Here is a 15,087-nt window from a genome sequence, read left to right as displayed (position 1 = left end):
CTATCAAGAGAGACAGAAAAACATCTGATAAAAATCAATCACTCTCTATTGATGACTTAAAAAAAACAACAGGAAACTAAAAATGGAGAACTTCCTCAACTTGACAAATAATATCTACCCAAAAAAGTATAGTTAACATCATATTTAATGGTAAGAAACTCAAAACTTTCACACTAAATTCAGGAAGAAGACAAGGATGTCCTGTATAAACATTGTTCTTCAACATTATAATCACTATTGAAGTGTTCGCTGATAAAACATGAAAAGAAAGTGAAACAGAAAATATAGAGATTGAGAAGAAATAAATAAAACTGTTTGGAGATGACACGATTATGCAGAAAATCAGAAAGAACTAGTGCAATGTTATAAGACAAGACTGACATTTTGGAGAAAATATATTTGTAAAACACAAATCTGATAAAGGACTGATATTGAAAATATACAGCCCTAGCCCTGGCTGATTTGGCTCAGCAGTTAGAGTATTGGCCTGTGGACTGAGGGTGGCCAAAAATTTAATACAGGGAACTATGAAAAGAGCCTTGAAAGAACATCTCTAAAAGATCACTATTAAAGCTACCTGTGCTGAGAGGGAGAATAAGAGAGTAGCAGTGTCTAAACTAATTTGAGCAATTAATGAACAAGATCAGCCTAGCAGGTGTGGCTCTGTGGTTGAGTGTCGACCCATGCACCAAGAGGTCGCTGGTTCAATTTCCAGTCAGGACACACGCCCAGGTTGTGGGCCAAATCCCTGGTGGGGGAGGGGGACAAGCAGGGGCGGCCAATCGATGTTCTCTCTCATGGATGTCTGTCTCCCTTCCTCTCTTTCTAAAATCAATAAAAAAAAAAAAGGGGTAAGATCATTAATAAAAAATAAATAGAACCATCAACCAGCAAATATGAGGGCTAAAAATTAGGTATCAAAGAATAGAGGCTAGAAACTTAATAGAGACAATAGTCAATGGAAAATTTAAGAGCACACTGTTAAAGTGAAGAGAACTGTGTATATATCTTCAAAGGCTGCATCCTCTGAGAAACAATAAGAATGAGGCAACCCACTTTAACAAACAGAACTTTCACTAAAATAGTCCAATCATTTAAATGGAATTATAAATTATGTAAATGTTAACTGACTTATTACCAAGTATGATTCTATAGAGATTTATCCAGGTTGTATCCACATACTGTATTAATAGTTGATTTTTACTTGTTTTTAAAAAGCGTATGAGTAGCTTATTCTTTTTCTTAGTGACTGGCATTCCACTAAGACTTCTCTATATCTTACTATTGTCACTAGTAAGTGATAGGGGGTAGAAAGTGGAGTAAATATATATATAAATATTTATATGTTCCTTGCAAACAGGGTTTAGAAAGTAACAAAACCTATGAAAATTGTACTCTTCAACAATTCAACAACAGGAAATAAGTGGGGAGAAGGGTTAATCTAATTTCTGGAGATAGCAAAATATTCCAAGTATCCAATTTAAAAAAAGAAAAAAGAAAATCAAGGTATACAATATGTAAGGCCGGTCCACAGGAAAAAAGGGAAATAGAAGGGCAGGGAAAATAATAAAAATGGCCTGTGAGATAGCCCAGATATTATAATTATTAGATAATGACTTTAAATCAACTACCATAAAAAATGGTCAAACAACTAAACACTACTATCAACAAAAACTAATGGAAAAAGAATGGACCTAGCTGGCTAGCTCAGTTGATAGGAGTATCCTCCTACAAAGCTATCATTTAGAAATCGATGGACATATCAAGATTTTCCCAAATAAGAAAAAGCTAAAGGAGTTCATCACTACCAAACCACTATTATATTAAATATTGAAGGGTCTTCTTGAAGGAGAACAACAAAAATACAAACAATGAAATTCCAATTAATATGTATCAAGTGTAATAACCTGCTCTTATCACTTTGTCCTGATTAAATAAACAAAAGGCCAAATATGAAGCTTTCAGAGGCAACCTGTGGAAGTACCAGCTGGCCTGATACTCCTCTAAATGAATGTGTCCTCTAAGCAAATTTGTTAGTTTTTAAAACTTAGATAATAAAATGAATAGCAGAATAGATATATGCTGACCCAGTTCACCCAGTTCCCTTTCACCTCAGCTCCCTCCCACCTCCATTCCCTCCTGGTGGTCGCTAACTGCCTCCACTTCTGTACACGCAGCTTGCTTGCTCTGCTAAACTCTTGAACGACTCCTGTCCTATATAAGCAACCCACCCCCTGAGCTCGGGGTGCAGTTCTCCTTTGTATAGGTTGACTGCAGTCCCTGTGCAGGTAACAAAGCTCCTAATATTGAAAATTACTTTGTGTCTGAGTGAGGTTGATTCTCCTGGGTTACAACATCTAGCAACAACTGAATCTACAAACAAAATGAGCAAGCAGAACAGAAACAGACTCACAGATACAGATGGGAGGAGCTGGGGAGACAGGTGAAAAAGATGAAGGAATTAAGATATACAAATTAGTTGTCAGACTCATGAACCTCAAAGGGAAGGGGAGAGAAAGAGTAGGAAGACATAAACCAAAGAACTTCTAGGCATATATGCATAACCAATGGACATAGATAACATTGTGGGGAAGGCAGGAGAGGGGTGGGATTGGGGAGGAGGGGGTCAATAGGGAAGAAATGGGGGGACATCTGTAATACATTCAACAATAAAGATACAACAACAAAAAAAGATCTTTTTTTTTAAAAAAAGATCATTATATGTTGAGATAAAGGTTCAATATATCAAGAAAGTGCAATTATAAAGACATACCAAACAACAGTCTAAAAATATATGAAGGCAACAGGGGTATAACTGAAAGAAGAAACAGGTACTCTGCAATCACAAATGGAAACAATTATTCTACTTTCAGCAACAGACATACAGCATATCAACAAGGAACCTGATGAGCTGACCAACACTATAAATCATATAGACTTAACAGATACATAGAACACTCCAGCCAACCACAGCAGATAACATGTTCTTGTCAGGAATATATGCACGATTCTCTAGGATAAATGATAAATTAAGCAACAAAACTGGTCTTAAAATATATTAAAAACAACCCTGGACGGTTTGGCTCAGCGGTTAGAGAGTCGGCCTGCAGTCCAGAGAGACACGGGTTCGGTTCCCGCTAAGGGCATGTATCTCGGTTGCAGTTTGTCCCCGGCCCTGTTTGGTCGTGCGGGTGGCACCACTCGATGTGTCCCTTTCACGTCCATGTTTCTCCCTCTCTCGCCCTCCCACTCTATCTGAACAAAAAAATGGAAAAATGTCCTTGGGTGAGGATAAAAATATATATATATATTAAAAACAAAGTATTGCCTCTAACTGGGTCTAGGAACCCGGCTATTTATGGCGCTAGTGAACTCCAAGAAGGCATCTGCATTTGCTACTGGCCGAGGCAGAGGTGGCAGCACCATCGCTTCTAGCAGCCCAGAACGCGCATTACAGGCTGGCCGCCAAACTCACTGCACCTCAGTCATCACTCCTCCACCTGCTTCGTTGAGAATGTAAGGTGAGCTAATGGAGCTCCAAGTGTAACCAGCCTTTGACTTCCAAGAAGGAAAAGAGTGGCAATGAGAAGCGAGGGAGGGGCAAGCACCACTAGCAGCCTCAGGTGAGTCCCAGGACAAGCTAGTAGGGAGTTAGAAGGAGCCCAACGAGTGGCAACACGTAAGAGACTCCAGGGCGTTCAAAGAAGAGCAAAAATAAGGACGCTGCCAAGATCTGGAAAACCATCATGACCCCAGGGAGGAAACCAAGGGCAGAAGCAATAAACTAGAGGAGGAGGAAGAAGGCATCTCAAAGGAGTCCTGAGGTGGAGCAGTACCCATGTAGTGGCACCCACACTTTCTCACCGAGGAGTAGTTTTGTTCTGGGATTGTACAGCTCTGTTCCCACTAACCTGACCCCTACCCTAGTCACCACTACCCACATGTGCCTGCCTGCATCACCACACTACAGAACACCAGCAGGGCCCTGGTTGCTGAGTGGGGAACTGCTATTCCTTTGGCCTCGGTTCCCAGCAACCCGCCTGCACTTACTTGCCCTCCTAGAAAAAACTGACTTCCCACTAAGCCACACCCTTTGTCTGTGGCTTCCTTGCTTCCTCCCTGGTGTGGATACTGCTGACTGGGCTCCTGGTTTAGAGGGGCCCTCCACACTCTCACCTTTGGTTTCTCATCAGGGGCCTTGGGAGGGTTACCCCATGCCTTAAAGGTTCCCGAGCCTCACTCTGACATTTCCACTCCACTGTACTGGCAACAGTAGCATATGTAGGCACTGAGAGCGCTATTCAGCCTCAAGATGTTCCAACCAAACTGTGCTTCCTCTCACCATGTGCGACTCACATCCACTTTCCTTTATTCCCAGCTTTGCCTACTCTCTGCACTAGGTTGTACAGTAGCGCACCTCCAAAGCCCCGAGGGCACAGAAAGAGATGAGTCCACTACACCCATCTACTTCCACCTTAGGCCTCCATTTTCCCTTTACCTCACATGGGGCACTAACAGGAAGCTAACCTTCCCCACTCCCCACCTCCTGTTCCTCTCCACCTCCCCAAAGATCTGGTTTCATGTTTCCTCTATTAACAAACTACCTCTGGACACAGCCGTACTATTTGTTCTAGCCTAGAGTCCCCTCTTCTCTGGTTTCTTATTTGCAGTTGCTTGAATAAAAAATATGTCATTTTTTGAGGATTCTAAAATGGCAGCAGAGTGAATGAAAGCTACACAAATCATTTCCCAGGACCAAACTGGAATTACAACTAAAATAAAGACAAATCATCGAGAAAAACCAACACAAAAGCAGCTGAAGAGGACCCATATAATCACAATAAAAAAGAGGACACTAAATTGAGCCTCGTAGGAACTGCAAAGGGACTAGAGGATGGGCTGGGAACCCAATGACAGCAGCTGTTTCCTGTTGAGGTTTAAATCCCAAGCTGGCTACATAGCCTAGAGGGCCCGGACAGATCATTAAATTAGCTACAGCTACTACCCTTGGGTTCCAACTAAGGGAGGGCAGACTGGACTAGAATTATGTGGGGAAATGGGAGCATAGAGAGCTTGGAGAGCATTGGGAGTTTTATGCTGAGTCACTCCTTCTAGGACAGTAGCCATCTTACTCAAAGAGCCCTTTCCCAGAGCCCCAGCAGAAGCAACAACAGCCCCTCCCCTTGAAAATTTACCACCACCCAACCAGGCCAGAGAAATGTAAATTGGGGCTCATTAACAACCACCAAGCATCTGTCCCACCAACCTGAAATCCTCTTACCCTGAACACCTGAGGGTTTTTTTTTTTATTCAGTAGAGGACTACAATCCATGGCTTATTAAGTAACTGAGACTAACAGCCTCCAGGCAAAAAGCTAGAGGATAAGTGAACATTTCCTGGGCTTAAAATTCTACCCAGGAAAGTAAAACTTCACAGTAGTTTTTTGTGTAGTTTACTGTGATTCCTCCCACAATCATCCAAACCCAGTAGAGGGAGCCACAACCAGCAAACACCAACAACTACAAGTAAAATGTGGCAGGTTCCAAAACCCACAGCCAAAATGTTGAAACAAAGAAACAAATCCCAAATGAAAGAATAGGATAATTCAACAGCAGATGAAGTAAATGAAAGGAGACTGAACAAAATATCAGCGGGAGAGTTCAGAGTAATAATCATGAGGAAGCTCAACAGCATGAGAAAGATACAGAAAAACTGAAAACCAACCAACTGGAAATAAAGAATGACATAGCAGAAATAAAGAACACACTGGAAGGAATAACCAGCAGATTGGAGGAGACTAAGGATCAGGTCAGTGAATTAGAAGACAGGGTAGAAAAAAAACCCAATCAGAGAACAGAAAAAATAAACAAACAAACAAACAAACAAACAAACAGGAAGACAGCATAAGAGAACTGTGGGACAATATGAAAGCTAAAAACATTTGCATCATAGGACTTCCAAAAGAGGTAGAAAATGAGCTAGGGTTAGAGAATATATTTGAAAAAAATAGTGACAGAAAACTTACCTAACTTGGTGAAGGAAAAAGCATACAGGTACAAGAAGAACAGAGAGCCACAAGTAAGAAGAACCAAATCAGGCCGACACCAAGACACATAATACTTAAAATGTCCAAAGTTAAAGACAAGGAGAGAATCCTAAAAGCAGCAAGACATAAGAAACAGATTAACTACAAAGGAACCCCCAAAGCTATCAGCTTGACTTCTCAACAGAAACTCTACAGGCCAGAAGAAAATGACATGAAGTAATCAAGGTAATAAAAACCAAGGATCTGACTCTAAGACTACTGTATCTGGCAAGGCTATCATTCAAAGTAGATGGTGAAAGAAAGAGCTTCCCAGACACACACACACACACACACACACACACACACACACACACGCTAAGGAAATATTAGCACCAAACCAGCACTGCAGGAAATGTTAAAAGGACTGCTCTAATAAGCAGAAAAAAAACAAGAAGAAAAACATAACCATAATAAACAAAAATAGCAATAAATAAGTACATACCAATAATTTTTTACATTTTAAATGTAAATTATTTCAACGCTATGATCCAAAGTCACAAAGTTGCTAATTGGATAAGAAAGCATGGCTCATATATATGTAGTTTACAAGAGACTCACCTCAAAACAAAAGACTCACATAGGCTGAAAGTGAAGAGATGAAAATAAAATCTTCCAAGCAAACAGAAAGAAAAGAGCTGAAGTAGCAATTCTCATATCTGATCAAATAAACTTCAAAATAAAGGCCATAACTAGACACAAAGAAGGCCACTACATAATATTAAAAGGATGTAGCCAACAAGAAGATCTAACTTTGATAAACCTATATACACAACAAAGGACTACCAAAAAATATTTTAAAACTTCTGGAGGTCTTCAAAGGAGAAATTAAGAGCAATACAATCATAGTAGAGGACTTGAAAATCCTGACTGACATTATTGGATAGATGCTCTAGACAAAAAATTAACAAGGATACAGAAACTCTAAATGATGCACCACATGAAATAAATTTAATAGATATCTGCAGAGAATTACAGCCCCAAATTACAATACTGACATTCTTCGCAAGTGCACATGGGACAGTCTCAAAGATAAACCACATTTATGTGGATAAGCGTCTACAAATTCAAAAAGATAGAATCATATCAAGCATATTCTCAGATAATGACATGAAACTAGAAATCAATTACAACAAAAACATTTAAACACAGCATGTTAATAAACAACAAATATCATGTTATTAAACAACAAATGGGTAAACTGGGTAATAAGAAATAAATTAAAAACTTCCTGGTGGAAACAAATGAAAATGAACACACAACAACACAAGACCTATGGAACACAGCAAAGCAGTCCTGAAAGCAAAGTTCACAGCACTACAGGCCTATGGCAGGAAATAGGAAAAATTTATAACTCACTATCTAACCTCACAATTTAGAGAACTAAAAAGCAAACAAAAAGAAAAACCCAAAGCAAGTAGAAGAAAAGAAATACTAAATATCAGAGCAGAAGTAAATGACATACTCTCTAAAAAAACAATTCAGCCCTGGCCGGTTAGGTTCAGCGGTTAGAGCGTCGGCCTGTGGTACAGAGAGACCCGGGTTCGGTTTCCGCTAAGGGCACGTACCTTGGTTGCAGTTTGTCCCCGGCCCTGGTTGGTCGTGCAGGTGGCAGCCACTCGATGTGTCCCTTCACATCGATGTTTCTCTCTCTCTCTCTCTCTTCCTCACTCTCCCTCCCGCTCTATCTGAACAAAAAATGGAAAAATGTCCTCGGGTGAGGATAAAATAAATAAATAAATAAATAAACAATTCAAAAGGTCAATGTAACAAAGAGCTGCTTCTTTGAAAAGATAAACAAGATGGACAGACCCTTAGCTGGACTCTCCAACAAACAGAGAGAGAGGACCCAATAAAAAAAATCAGAAACAAAGGAGGAGAAGCAACAACTGACACCAGAGAAATACAAAGGATCAGTAGCAAATACTATAAGAAATTATATGCCAACAAATTGGACAATCTAGGCAAAATGAACAAATTTCCAATACATAGTCTCCAAAATGAAACCAGGAAAAGATAGAAAACTCAAGCAAACCAATAACAACTAAGGAAATTGAAGATGTAATCAATACTCTCCTAGCGAACAAGTGCCTGGGCCCCCACAGCTTCACTGGGAAGTTTTATCAAACATTCAAAGAAAAACTAACAACAATTCTCCTCAAACTAGTCAAAAAAAAAAAAACAAGAACAAGTAAGAATTCTAAACTCATGTTTCAAAGCCAGAATAATTCTAATTCCAAATCAGATAAAGACAATAAAAAAAAAAAGAAAAGAAAAGAAAACTATAGGCCATTATCCCTGATGAACATAGATGCCAAAATCCTTAACAAAATATTAGCACATTGGATCCAGCAATACATCAGAAAAAAACTATTCATCTTGACCAAGTAGGATTCATCCAGGATGCAAGGATTGTACAATATACACAAATCAGTAAATGTGAAACACCACATAAGCAAAGTGAAAGATAAAAACCGTATGATCATATCAATAGACACTGAAAAAGCATTTGACAAAACCAGCACCCATTTCTGATAAAAAATACCCAGCAATGTAGGAATAGAGGAACCATGCCTGGAATTAATAAAGGCCATATATGAAAACCTACATTCAACAATATACTCAGTGGGCAAAAATTAAGCATTTCCCTTAAGAATAGGTAAAAGACAGAGATGCCCTTTCGCCATTCTTTTTTAACATAGTATTGGAAGTCTTAGCTATAGCTATTAGACATGAAGAAAACATAAAACGAATCGAAAGGAAGTAAATGGAAAGGAGGAAGTAAAACTGGCATTAGGTGTACATGATATAATAGCAGACACAGAAAACCCTAAGACTCCATCAAAAATCTACCAGACTTAATAAATTTGGCAAAGTAGCAGGATACAAAATTAACATGAAAAAATCTATCGCATTCTTCTATACCAATAATAAACTCATAGAAAGAGAAACCAACAAACAATCACATTTACTATTGTGGCAAAAAAATTAAGATACCTAGGTACAAACTTAACCAAAGAAATAAAGGACCTAATTGCAGAAAACTACAGGACATTGAAAAAAAACAACAGAGGAAGATAGAAAATAATGCAAGCGCAAACCTGGTTCATGGATTAGAACAATAAACATCATTAAAATGTCCATACTACCAAAAGCAATCTATAGATTCAATACAATCCCCATTAAAATACCAACGTCATACTTCAAAGAACTAGAACAAATACTTCCAAAGTTCATATGGAACCAAAAAAGACCTCAGATAGCCACAGCACTCTTGAAAAGGAGGTACAAAGTTGGAGGAATCACATTACCAGATTTCAGGTTATACTACAAAGCCACTGTAATCAAAACAGCCTGGTACTGGCACAAGAACAGGCATACAGACCAGTGGAACAGAACAGAGAACCCAGAAATGAACCCAAGACATATGTTCAATTAATATTTGACAAAGGTGGCAAGAGCATACAGTGGAGTCAAGACAGCCTCTTTAATAAACAGTGTTGGGAAAATTGGACAGCTACATGCAAAAAAGTGAAACTAGACCATCAGCTTACACCATACACAAGAATAAACTCAAAATGAACCAAAGCCTTAAATGAAACTTGTGAATACAAAAAAATCCTAGAAGGAAGTGTAGGAAACAAAATTTCAGCCATCACATGCAACATAATTCACTGACACAACGCCTAAGGCAAGAGAAACAAAGGAAACAATTAATACTTGGGACTATATCAAACTGAAAAACTTCTACACAGCAAAAGAAACAACCACCAAAATTGAAAGGGAATCCACTATAAGGAACAGCAGAATTGCCAATGATACATGAGATAAAGGGTTAATTTCCAAAATATATAGAATACTCATACAACTCCACAAAAGGAAGAATCTGATTGAAAAATAGACAAGAGTACCTGAACAGACACTGCTCCAAACAGGACATAAAAATGGCTAAGAGACATACAAAAAATGCTCAACATCATTAATCATCAGAGAGATGCAAATTAAAACAACAATGAAGTATCACCTCACAACTGTCAGAATGGCTGCCATCAATACATCATCAAACAAGTACTGGCGAGGGTGTGGAGAAAAGGGGACTCTAGTACACTGCTGGTGGGAATGCAGACTGGAGCAGCCACTGTGGAAAATAATATGGTGTCTCCTAAAACAATTAAAAATGGAATGCCATTTGACCCAGTGATCCCACCTCCAGGAATATATCCTCCGAAGACCGAATATATTCACACCTATGTTCATAGCAGTGCTACTTATAATACCTAAGATCTGGAAACAACCCAAGTGCCCATCAGCAGATGAATGGATAAAAAAAGCTGTGGTACATTTATACAATGGAATGCTATGCAGCTGTAAGAAAGAGAGGTCTCTTACCCTTTCAGGCGACATGGAAGGACCTGGAGAGTATTATGCTGAGTGAAATAAGCCAGTCAGACTTCCGGTCAAGATGGCGGCGTAGGTAAACGCGGTATCGCGTCCTCCTACAACCACATCAAAGTTACAACTACAGAACAACCATCATTCAAAACCGCCTGAAATCAAGCTGAATGGAAGTCGTACAACTACGGAATTAAAAAAAAAAACAGCAGCTACATCCAGACTGGTAGGACGGGCCGCGGCGCGAGGGGTGGCAGTGGTGCAGAGGCAGCGAGACGGGATGGTCCCACACCCAAGCGTGGTGGATAAAAATCAGGAGGCTCCCAGGGCTGGGAAGGTCCTTCCTGAGAACTGAGGGGTCCCCGTCCCAAACCAGGTGCCCCGTTCAGGGTTCCAGTGCCAGGAAGAGAAGTCCCCATAACTTCTGGCTGGAAAAACCAGCGGAAACTGAGACTCAGGGAAGCTGACCTGGCTGGAGCCCCAGGCAGCTCCCTAAAGGGCCGGCGCACGGACTTATCAGACTCTCTCCCTCTAAGCTCAGAGGGGAGGCAGCTCGAGGGGCGCCAGAGACATACAGGGAAGAACTGAGCTGTTTGGCACTGGAGCGAGGGATGGAGAGGGGGCTTCCTCGGGGACAAACGTGCTGTCAGAGGCCTTTGTTCCTTTGGTGAGCCCTTCCCGGGGGCGACAGACAGAAGCCATATCTGGGACTCCAGCAAACAGGCTCACACTGGTAGCCCCGCCCTGCTGACTCCCTGAGGCCCCGCCCCATCCCACACAACTTTCAAGCCCACCCAAGCTGTTGCCACTTGCTTAACCATAGGATTGGCCGGTCTTGGATCCTGCTTCAGGTTTTTCCTAAATTCTTTCAAACGAGCAGCATCTTGTCTCAGTTAGTTCCATACCACTCATTAAGTAATACATAGAAACAAACACAGGGAGGCAGCCAAAATGAGGAGACAAAGAAACAGGTCCCAAATGAAAGAACAGAACAAAACCCCAAGAAAATAACTAAGCGAAAGAGAGATAAGCAACCTAATAGATGCTGAGTTCAAAATATTGCTTATAAGGATGCTCAGTGAACTTAATGAGAACCTCAGTGAACTTAGGGAGGGCCTCAAGAGCATAAAAAAGGACCAGTTAGAAATCATGGATACACAGAATTAAAGGAGGCATTAACTGAAATAAAGAATAATTTACACAGCTACAATAATAGAGTATGTAAATCCAAGGAGCAAACCATCGATTTGGAATATAAGGGAGCAGAAAATCCCCAATCAGAACAGCAAAAAGAAAAAAGAATCCAAAGAAATGAGGATAGTGTAAGGAGCCTCTGGGACAACTTCAAGCGTGCAAACATTCGCATCTTGGGGGTGCCCGAAGGAGAAGGAGAGAACAAGAAATCGAAAACCTGTTTGAAACAATAATGGCAGAAAACTTTCCTAACTTGGTAAAGGAAACAGACATACAAGTCCAGGAAGCACAGAGAGTCCCAAACAAGATGAACCCCAAGAGGCACACACCAAGACACATCATCATCAAAATGCCAAAGGTTCAAGACAAAGAAAGAATCTTAAAAGCAGCAAGAGAAAGGCAGCTAGTTACCTACAAGGGAGTACCCATTAGGCTGTCAGCTGATTTCTCAGAAGAAACTTTGCAGGCCAGAAGGGAGTGGCAAGAAATATTCAGAGTGATGAAAACCAAGAACCTACAACCAAAATTACTCTATCCTGCAAAGCTGTCATTTAGAACTGATGGACATATAAAAACTTTCCCAGACAAGAAAAAGTTAAAGGAGTTCATCACTACCAAACCGTTATTATATGAAATGATGAAGGGTCTTTTTGAAGAAAAAGATAAAATGTATGAACAAACAAAATGGCAATGAATACATATCTATCAACAATGGAATCTACAAACAAAATGAACAGGAAGAACAGAAACATTCTCATAGATACAGAGAACATTTTGTTGGTTGCCAGTTGGGAAGCGGGTTGGGGGAATGGGTGAAAAAGGTGAAGGGATTAAGAAGCACAAATTCATTGCTAGACTGACAAACCTCAAAGGGAAAGGGGTTGGGGGTAGAAAGAAATAAACCAAAGAACTTATATGCATAACCAATGGACACAGACAATAGTGTGGGAAAAGGTGGGAGGGGGGCGGGAGTGGGGAGGAGGGGGTCATTGGGGGAAAAATGTGGAACATCTGTAATACATTTTACATCCAACAATAAAGATTTGAAAAAAAAAAGAAAAAAGAAATAAGCCAGTCAGAGAAAGACAAGTACCACATGATCTCACTTACTTGTGAAGTATCATGAGCCAAAAATAGTTCATGAACAAAACAAACCCAGAGCCATAGAAAGGAGTAGGTTTCAGACTGACATACCTAGATAGGGGCTGTTGGTGGTGGTGACGTTAAGTGAAAGAACTTACAGCATGTACATAGACAACAATGCCTGGTGGTGAAGAGGGTGAATAGGGGGGAGGGTCTCTCTGGGGAAAAAGGACAAACATCTGTAACAAAAATAAATTCATTGTCCTGGTCGGTTTGGCTCAGCGGTTAGAGCGTCGGCCTGCGGTCTAGAGAGACCCGGGTTCGGTTCCCGCTAAGGGCACGTACTTCTGTTGCAGTTTGTCCCCGGCCCTGGTTGGTCATGCGGGTGGCAGCCACTTGATGTGTCCCTTCACGTCGATGTTTCTCTCTCTCTCTCTTCCTCTCTCTCCCTCCCACTCTATCTGTACAGAAAATGGAAAAATATCCTCAGGTGAGGATAAAAAAAACAAAATAAATAAATAAATAAATAAATAAATAAATAAATAAACAAACAAATAAATTCATTAATTAAAAAATTTTATATGTAATTTTTTGTAAAAAAACACCACCACAAGTAATTTCCAATAACAACAAATCTAGAGAAACCAATGAGAAGGAAAACTGGAAAATTCCCAAAATGTTAACATGCACTCTTCAACCATCAAAGAAAAAATATAAAACTTTTTATTTGAACATAATCAAAACCACAACATACCAAAAATTACTGGATACACCAAAGGCATGAATCACAGGAAAATTTTTCTTTTTTTTAATCCTCACCCGAGGACATTTTTTTCCATTTTTTGTTCTGATAGAGTGGGAGGGAAAGAGAGAAAAAAAAACATCGATGTGAAAGGGACACATCGAGTGGCTACCACTCGCACGACCCAACCAGAGCCGGGGACAAACTGCAACCAAGGTAGGTGCCCTTAGCGGGAACCGAACCCGGGGGTCTCTCTGGACTGAGGCCGACGCTCTAACTTCTGAGCCAAACCATCCAGGGTTCACAAGAAAATTTTTAGTTGCTAACACCTACATTAAAAATGCAGTAGGGCCCTGGCCATTTTGGCTAAGCCATTAGAGCGTCAGCCCGAAGACCAGAGTCCCGGGTTTGGTTCCTGCTAAGGGCATGTACTTCAGTTCCAGTTCATACCCAGCCTAGGTTGGGGTCATGTCTCTCTCACATCGCTGTTTCTTTCTGTCTTTCTCTTTCTCTTTTTCCCTCTCCCCCTCCCAAACCTCCTTCCCTTCCTCGCTCCCTCCTGCACTATCTGAAGATAAATGCAAAAAAAAAAAAAATGTCCTTGGGTGAGGATAAACAAAAACAAAAAATGCTGTAGGATCCCAAACTAATATTCTGCAATGGAATAATTTGAGGGATGAAAAGTAGAGCAAACTAAACCCAAATCAAGCAACAGTAAGGACAATAAAGATTAGAATGAAGTTGAATAAAGTAGAATAAAATATAGAGACTCACTGTAACTAGAAGTTATTTTAATAAAAATCAACAGATGAACTTTTATTCTGACTGACAAAGAAAAAGAGAACACATAATAATTCATTTTAATTAATAATGGAAACATTAACCCCAATCTTACAAAATAAAAATTATTATAGGAGAATACTATAAAAATTACAAACCAAAAATTAGATAACTAAAAGTATAGGACAAATTCCTGGGTACACCTAAACAGTATCATGAAGAAAAAGAAAGTGAGTGAAAGAAGGTGAGTGAATAAATAATGAAAAATTTCTCTTAAAAGACAAATCCAGGCCTAAATGGTTTCACTGGTGAACTGTACCAAATATTAAAAGGAGAATTCACACCAATGTTCCTCCAAGTTTAAAAACAAAACAAAACAAGGGAGCAGGGAGAAGAGTACTTTTTAAATAATTGTGTGAGGCCTGCATTACCGATGCAAAGCCATATAAAGACATTACAAGAAAAAAAAATTATAGGTCAATATACCCTATTAATAGATCATAAAAGAAAAATCATCAACCAGATACTAATAACTTATATTCAACAACATATTTAAACATTTAAATGCATGACTACGTGAAGTATTATCCCAGAAGTGGTTCAACATTAGAAAATCAATGTAAAAAAACACTACATCAATAGAACATAGAAAAAATACCCCCACACACCAAGATCAGTGAATTCCATAAAACACTGAACACTCTTTCATAATAAAAACACTCAAAAACTAGAACCAGAAGAAATCGTCGTCAATATAATTAAATATCCTATCTGAAAAAACTTAACACATCAATCAATGGTTAAACACTAAAAC

The 15,087-nt window shown here is 39.6% G+C and overlaps 1 pseudogene; it reads left to right on the top strand.

The window, feature by feature from the left end:
- Positions 1 to 3,358: 3,358 nt before the first annotated feature.
- Positions 3,359 to 3,823, top strand: LOC118616757 (annotated as a pseudogene).
- Positions 3,824 to 15,087: the final 11,264 nt, after the last annotated feature.

This window comes from Molossus molossus, unplaced genomic scaffold, assembly GCF_014108415.1.
Source record: "Molossus molossus isolate mMolMol1 unplaced genomic scaffold, mMolMol1.p scaffold_m16_p_40, whole genome shotgun sequence".
In the NCBI taxonomy this organism is placed as follows: Eukaryota; Metazoa; Chordata; class Mammalia; order Chiroptera; family Molossidae; genus Molossus; species Molossus molossus.
The sequence above is the reverse complement of the archived record's forward strand: the minus strand, read 5'-3'. Positions and strand labels throughout refer to the sequence as shown.